This window comes from Musa acuminata, unplaced genomic scaffold, assembly GCF_036884655.1.
Source record: "Musa acuminata AAA Group cultivar baxijiao unplaced genomic scaffold, Cavendish_Baxijiao_AAA HiC_scaffold_1136, whole genome shotgun sequence".
Lineage (NCBI taxonomy): Eukaryota > Viridiplantae > Streptophyta > Magnoliopsida > Zingiberales > Musaceae > Musa > Musa acuminata.
The window spans coordinates 9524288-9531787 of NW_027021348.1; positions in this window are offsets into that span (position 1 = coordinate 9524288).

A 7500-nucleotide genomic window follows, 5' to 3' on the forward strand; every position below is an offset into this window, starting at 1 on the left:
GTACAGCTGCTTGACAGCATGTTTTCCCATGGTTTTGGGTCATTTTGCTTGTAAATATGTAAGTTCGAACAAGCTGCAGCGTTGCAAAGCGATCGCTCACCGAACCGAGCAAAACAGCCCAAAACGGCTCCGTTTTCGCGTGCCGCGGGAGGTGAGCGGAGTGCTGCCTCCGCTCACCAAAACGTCAGCCATCTCAGCACCCAGGAACCCCCCGGGTGGCACATGGCTGGATGGGGCTTCGGTTATATACCGGGCGTTGAACACTCTTTCGCAAGTTCGCACGTGACCTTTACGGGAACTTGGTGTTGCGTCCGGGACCAGGTGAGCGGCTGTTTGTGGGCTTGCAGCTGTTCGTTCATCCTTGAAAGCCTTGCTTTTCCCCCTCTCCCTCTTTTCTCTTGTGCACACAAGGTGTTCGACGAATTGCTTGTAAAGCTTTCCTTTTCGCGAGACTTCGGGACGTGTCCGTTGCTCGTTCTTTCGATCTAACTCTCTTTCTCTTTTACAGGTCCTTCGGGACCTACGAGAGGTTACAAAGTGGGCTGATCCTTGCGGAGCAAGATCGCAAGGGCGAAGCGCGACTTAGGCAAGGCAAGCTAAGTTCGCGTCTTTGCCGCAAGAGTGACTCGCGACTTAGGCAACGCAAGCTAAGTTCGCGTCGTTGGCCGCAAGGGTGCCGCACGCCTTAGGCAATTCCAGCTAAGGTCGTGACATTGTGGTATCAGAGCGGGCAAGCTCTTCGATCGAACAGCGAACGAACTTCGCAACTTCGCCATGGCAAAGCATCGTGGCGAATCAAGCAAGACGGGGCAGGCCGGACCCTTGCCCCAAGCAGCCGCAGGTGGGCTGCATGTGCACACTCGCTCTCATGCTGTTGGAGCCGCTCATGAGGATCGCGGCAGCGAACAGGATGAGCGAGAAGTTGGCAACTCTCCGCGAGCGGAGGAAGCGCAATCTGGTGCGCTAACTGGGAAAAAGAGTCATAAGGAGAGACTCACGACGGCGGAAACCCGCCTGGATGTTCTGGAAGCGAGCATGGAGGAACTCTACCATGGCCAACAAAGACTTGTTGGGGTAGAGAGCTCGCAAGAGGAAGCGGAGTCCAGGATCGACAAGGTCGAGGCCCTAGTCGACCGACTGTCCGATGACACCAAGGACTCCGTGCAGCACTTACAAGATGTTGTGGCGGAACTCACGGCGAAGGTGGCTATGCTCACAAGAACGCTAAATGCGGGAGGAGGCAACACCCGCGTTGCACCGCCACAAAACTTGAGGGCACCTGAGCCCCATGGATACGGAGGGGCCAGAGATGCCAAGGAGCTCGAGAACTTTCTGTTTGACATGGAACAATACTTCCGAGCTACGAGACCCGATTCTGAAGATACCAAAGTTTCAATAGCAACAATGTATCTGAACGGAGATGCGAAACTTTGGTGGCGAACTCGTTGGGAGGAAATCCAACAAGGTCGGTGTCGAGTCGACACATGGGAAGACTTGAAGCGGGAGTTGAGAACTCAGTTCCTACCGGAGAACACAGAGTTCGTCGCAAGAAGGAAGTTGAGACAACTCCGCCAAAGTACCACCATCCGAGACTATGTAAAGCAGTTTTCTGCACTGATGCTGGACATACAGGACATGTCCGAGAAGGACAAGTTGTTCAGTTTCCTTGATGGTTTGAAACCATGGGCTCAGCAAGAGCTGAATCGAAGGAATGTTACCGACGTGGTCGGGGCAATTGCAGCTGCAGAAAGGCTCACCGACTTCGTTTCCTCTGAAGACCCAGCGAGAAGGAAACAATCTTCAAGCAATCGCCCTCAAAAACATTCTCGAGGGAAGGAGCTCGGGGGCGAACAGAAGAAGAAGAGCTCCCACAAAGGGCCGAACCCAAAAGGCAAGGCCTCGAAACCTGGAGGATGCTTCTTGTGCGGAGGACCGCACATGGTAAGGGAGTGCCCACAGAAGCAGGCACTCAACGCTTTGACAGCTTCCATCCACCCTCCCCGATCGGACAAGGGCAAAGCTGTTGCCCTTAGCTCAAGCAGTTCTGAATCCAGCAGCGACGATGAAGAGTCGCAAGGACCCCGAATGGGAGCAATGCGTTTGTTGAACGCTATGCGGGGTCAAGTGGGGGAGAACATGAAGACGAAGGCACAAAAAGCAGGAAGTAGTGAACTGATGTATGTGGACATCAAGCTGAATGGCCAAACGACCCGTGCAATGGTGGACACGGGCGCTACCCACAACTTCATAGCCGATCGTGAAGCACAGCGACTTGGGTTGACATTGGAGAAGAGCCCAAGCCGAATGAAAGCAGTGAACTCGGAGGCCAGGCGAATCTCCGGACTGGCGAAGGGAGTTCCCATCAGAATCGGGACTTGGAGCGGAACCACCAACATGATGGCCGTGCCACTAGACGACTTCCAAGTGATTCTTGGAATAGAGTTTATGCACGCGGCGAAGTTGGTGCCGATGCCATTCTTGAATTCCCTATGTATGATGGGAGGCGATGACCCCTGTGTGGTGCCCGTCTCTCGGAGAGGAACCAAGGAGCCCCAACATATTTCGGCATTACAATTGAAGAAAGGGGTGCGAAAGGGCGAACTAACATTCGTGGCTGCTATGAAGCTAGAGCCACTCAATGAAGAAGCCATTCAAGAACCTGCTGTGGTGGCCAACGTCCTGAAGGAGTTCAAAGACGTTATGCCACCTGAGTTGCCGAAGACTCTTCCGCCACGCAGAGGCGTGGATCACAGTATTGAGCTGGAGCCAGGAGTGAAGCCTCCAGCGAGACCACCCTATCGCATGGCCCCGCCAGAGTTGGCAGAACTTAGAAAGCAGTTAGGTGAACTGCTAAGCGGTGGTCTCATCCGCAGCTCAAAAGCACCTTTCGGAGCTCCAGTTCTCTTTCAGAAGAAACAAGATGGGAGTCTCCGATTATGCGTCGACTATCGAGCCCTCAACAAAGTAACAGTGAAGAACAAGTATCCCATCCCGCTCATCGCGGACTTGTTCGATCAACTGGGCAAGGCGAAGTATTTCTCAAAACTCGACCTCCGGTCGGGGTATTGGCAGGTGCGCATTGCTGAAGGCGACGAAGCAAAGACTACTTGTATGACCAGATATGGAGCGTTTGAGTTCTTGGTGATGCCTTTCGGCTTAACCAACGCTCCGGCCACATTCTGTACTCTCATGAACCAGCTATTCAAGGAGTATTTGGATAAGTTCGTGGTCGTCTACTTGGACGATATCGTCGTCTACAGCCAAACGCTCGAGGAGCACGTCAAGCACCTTCGGACGATTTTCAAGGTTCTCAGGGAGAACACGTTGTTCGTAAAAAGGGAGAAATGCTACTTTGCTCAGACTGAGATCCTATTCTTGGGGCATCGAATCGGTGATGGCTCCATTCGGATGGATAAGTCGAAGGTGCAAGCAGTTGCGGAATGGCGAACTCCAAAGAAGGTGCCAGAGTTGAGATCCTTCCTTGGTTTCGTCAACTACTATCGACGCTTCATTGCGGGATATTCGAAGCGGGCAACCCCACTGACGGAGTTGCTGAAGAAGGAGCAGCCTTGGAAGTGGTCTGACAGATGTGAGATAGCATTCCAAGATCTGAAGGCTGCTGTTCTGGAAGAACCAGTGCTCAAATTGCCAAACTATGGAGAGCCCTTTGAAGTCCATACAGATGCTTCGGACTTTGCTATTGGTGGAGTACTCATGCAAGAAGGTCATCCGGTGGCCTACGAGAGCCGCAAACTCAACGAGACCGAGAGGCGGTATCCAGTGCATGAGAAGGAGATGACAGCGGTGATCCACTGCCTACGAGTTTGGCGACACTACCTCCTTGGGTCGCGATTTGTGCTGAGGACAGACAACATCGCCCTGAGTTATTTCCAAACTCAAAAGAAGCTCTCCCCAAAGCAAGCACGGTGGCAGGACTTCCTGGCTGAATTTGATATGGCAATGGAATATAAGCCCGGGAAGGCGAACGTCGTGGCCGATGCGCTGAGTCGGAAGGTGGAGTGCGTGAATGCTACACAACTGGAGGGCAGAGGCCAAACAAGTCAGTTACACTCCAACTTCCTTTCCCGAATCAGAGATGGACTGTATAGTGATCCCCAGGCAGTTATCCTGATGCAGCTCATCAAAGAAGGCAAGGCACGACGATTTTGGGTCCAGGAGGGACTTGTTTACACAAAAGGGAATAGGGTTTATGTTCCCCGAGTGGACAACTTAAGGCGTGAACTCTTAAAAGAGTGTCACGATTCCCTTTGGGCTGGACATCCCGGCATTCACAGAACATTGGCTCTCGTGGAGAGGGCCTTCTACTGGCCAAAGATGGGGATTGATGTGGAGGAGTATGTTCGAACATGCCTTACTTGCCAACAAGACAAGGTGGAGCAGCGGAAGCCGGTGGGACTTTTGGAGCCGTTGCCCGTACCAGAAAGGCCATGGGAGAGCATTTCCTTAGACTTCATATCAAGCTTGCCACCTGTAGGGGGACTTGGATCGATACTTGTGGTGGTCGATCGGTTTTCAAAGTATGCAACATTCATTGCTGCTCCCCTACACTGTTCAGCTGAAGAGGCGGCCAGACTGATGATGAAGGGTGTAGTGAAGTATTGGGGAGTCCCACACAATATCATTAGTGATCGAGACGCTCGGTTTCTGGGACGGTTCTGGACCGAGCTATTCAAGTTGTTGGGATCAAAGTTATACTTCTCTACAAGCCTCCACCCCCAGACGGATGGTCAGACTGAAATAATAAATTCGCTCTTGGAGCAGTATCTCCGGCACTACGTGAGTGCCAATCAACGAGATTGGGTGAAGCTGTTGGACATCGCCCAATTCTCCTACAACTTGCAGCGGAGCTCTGCATCCAACAAGAGCCCCTTCGAAATTATCACAGGACAACAACCGTCGACTCCGCACACTATGGCAATTGGGTATACGGGGAGTAGTCCATCAGCCTACCATTTCGCAAAGGAGTGGCATCGAAATGCCGATATTGCGCGGGCTTACTTGGAGAAGGCGGCAAAACGGATGAAGAAGTGGGCAGACTTGGGAAGGCGACCACAGGAGTTCAAAGTTGGCGATTTGGTGTTGGTAAAGCTCCAACCAGCATCACTCCAATTCTTCAGGAAAAGAGTCCACAAAGGATTGGTGCGTAAGTATGAAGGGCCCTTCCCAATTATCAGCAGGGTAGGCAATGTTTCTTACAAGTTGCAGCTGCCGGCGTGGTTCAAAATTCACAACGTTCTTCACGCCAGCAACCTGAAGGCCTACCATTCAGATCCGCAAGATGCTTCTCGAAGTGTTCCAACTCGGCTACCTCCCATCACAGCCTCCTACGAGAAGCGAGTGGAAACCATTCTGGCGGATCGCAAGATAAAGCTACCCAACGGAGCGGAGCAAACAGAGTACTTGGTGAAGTGGCGAAAGCTTCCCCGAACTGAAGCCAGTTGGGAGCCTGAAGACGCCCTGCGACATGAAGAAGACGTCATCAACAACTACCAACAAGCGTCGACGAGGGCGTCGACAGTTTAAGTGGGGGAGAATGTCACGAACGGTCGTCGCGCACCCGCAACAACTTCGTTCAACGAACCGTTCGTCGCTCACACCCGCATGTACAGCTGCTTGACAGCATGTTTTCCCATGGTTTTGGGTCATTTTGCTTGTAAATATGTAAGTTCGAACAAGCTGCAGCGTTGCAAAGCGATCGCTCACCGAACCGAGCAAAACAGCCCCAAAACAGCCCAAAACGGCTCCGTTTTCGCGTGCCGCGGGAGGTGAGCGGAGTGCTGCCTCCGCTCACCAAAACGTCAGCCATCTCAGCACCCAGGAACCCCCCGGGTGGCACATGGCTGGATGGGGCTTCGGTTATATACCGGGCGTTGAACACTCTTTCGCAAGTTCGCACGTGACCTTTACGGGAACTTGGTGTTGCGTCCGGGACCAGGTGAGCGGCTGTTTGTGGGCTTGCAGCTGTTCGTTCATCCTTGAAAGCCTTGCTTTTCCCCCTCTCCCTCTTTTCTCTTGTGCACACAAGGTGTTCGACGAATTGCTTGTAAAGCTTTCCTTTTCGCGAGACTTCGGGACGTGTCCGTTGCTCGTTCTTTCGATCTAACTCTCTTTCTCTTTTACAGGTCCTTCGGGACCTGCGAGAGGTTACAAAGTGGGCTGATCCTTGCGGAGCAAGATCGCAAGGGCGAAGCGCGACTTAGGCAAGGCAAGCTAAGTTCGCGTCTTTGCCGCAAGAGTGACTCGCGACTTAGGCAACGCAAGCTAAGTTCGCGTCGTTGGCCGCAAGGGTGCCGCACGCCTTAGGCAATTCCAGCTAAGGTCGTGACAGGGTGGCACAGGGCTGGATGGGGCTTTCGTATAGCAGGGACGGTGCTGCCTCTCGCTTCGCTCGCTGTCCGCCGCTCGCCGCTCGCTCGCGCAGCCAAAAATGGCCAGTTTTGGCCCGTTTTTGGGCCGTTTTGGCCTGTTTTTGGGCTGTTCTTGCGTGGTGCGGCGACCGTCGTGAGCGGAGCAAAATGTCAGCCATCTCAGCACCCTGGAACCCCCCGGGTGGCACAGGGCTGGATGGGGCTTTCGTATAGCAGGGACGGTGCTGCCTCTCGCTTCGCTTGCTGTCCGCCACTCGCCGCTCGCTCGCGCAGCCAAAAATGGCCAGTTTTGGCCCGTTTTTGGGCCGTTTTGGCCAGTTTTTGGCCTGTTCTTGCGTTGCGCGGTGACCGTCGAGAGCGGAGCAAAACGTCAGCCATCTCAGCACCCTGGAACCCCCCGGGTGGCACAGGGCTGGATGGGGCTTTCGTATAGCAGGGACGGTGCTGCCTCACGCTTCGCTCACTGTTCGCCGCTCGCCGCTCGCTCGCGCAGCCAAAAATGGCCTGTTTTGGCCCGTTTTTGGGCTGTTTTGGCCTGTTTTTGGGCTGTTCTTGCGTGGTGCGGTGACCATCGTGAGCGGAGCAAAACGTCAGCCATCTCAGCACCCTGGAACCCCCCGGGTGGCACAGGGCTGGATGGGGCTTTCGTATAGCAGGGACGGTGCTGCCTCTCGCTTCGCTCGCTGTCCGCCGCTCGCCGCTCGCTCGCGCAGCCAAAAATGGCCAGTTTTGGCCCGTTTTTGGGCCGTTTTGGCCTGTTTTTGGGCTGTTCTTGCGTGGTGCGGCGACCGTCGTGAGCGGAGCAAAATGTCAGCCATCTCAGCACCCTGGAACCCCCCGGGTGGCACAGGGCTGGATGGGGCTTTCGTATAGCAGGGACGGTGCTGCCTCTCGCTTCGCTCGCTGTCCGCCACTCGCCGCTCGCTCGCGCAGCCAAAAATGGCCAGTTTTGGCCCGTTTTTGGGCCGTTTTGGCCAGTTTTTGGCCTGTTCTTGCGTTGCGCGGTGACCGTCGAGAGCGGAGCAAAACGTCAGCCATCTCAGCACCCTGGAACCCCCCGGGTGGCACAGGGCTGGATGGGGCTTTCGTATAGCAGGGACGGTGCTGCCTC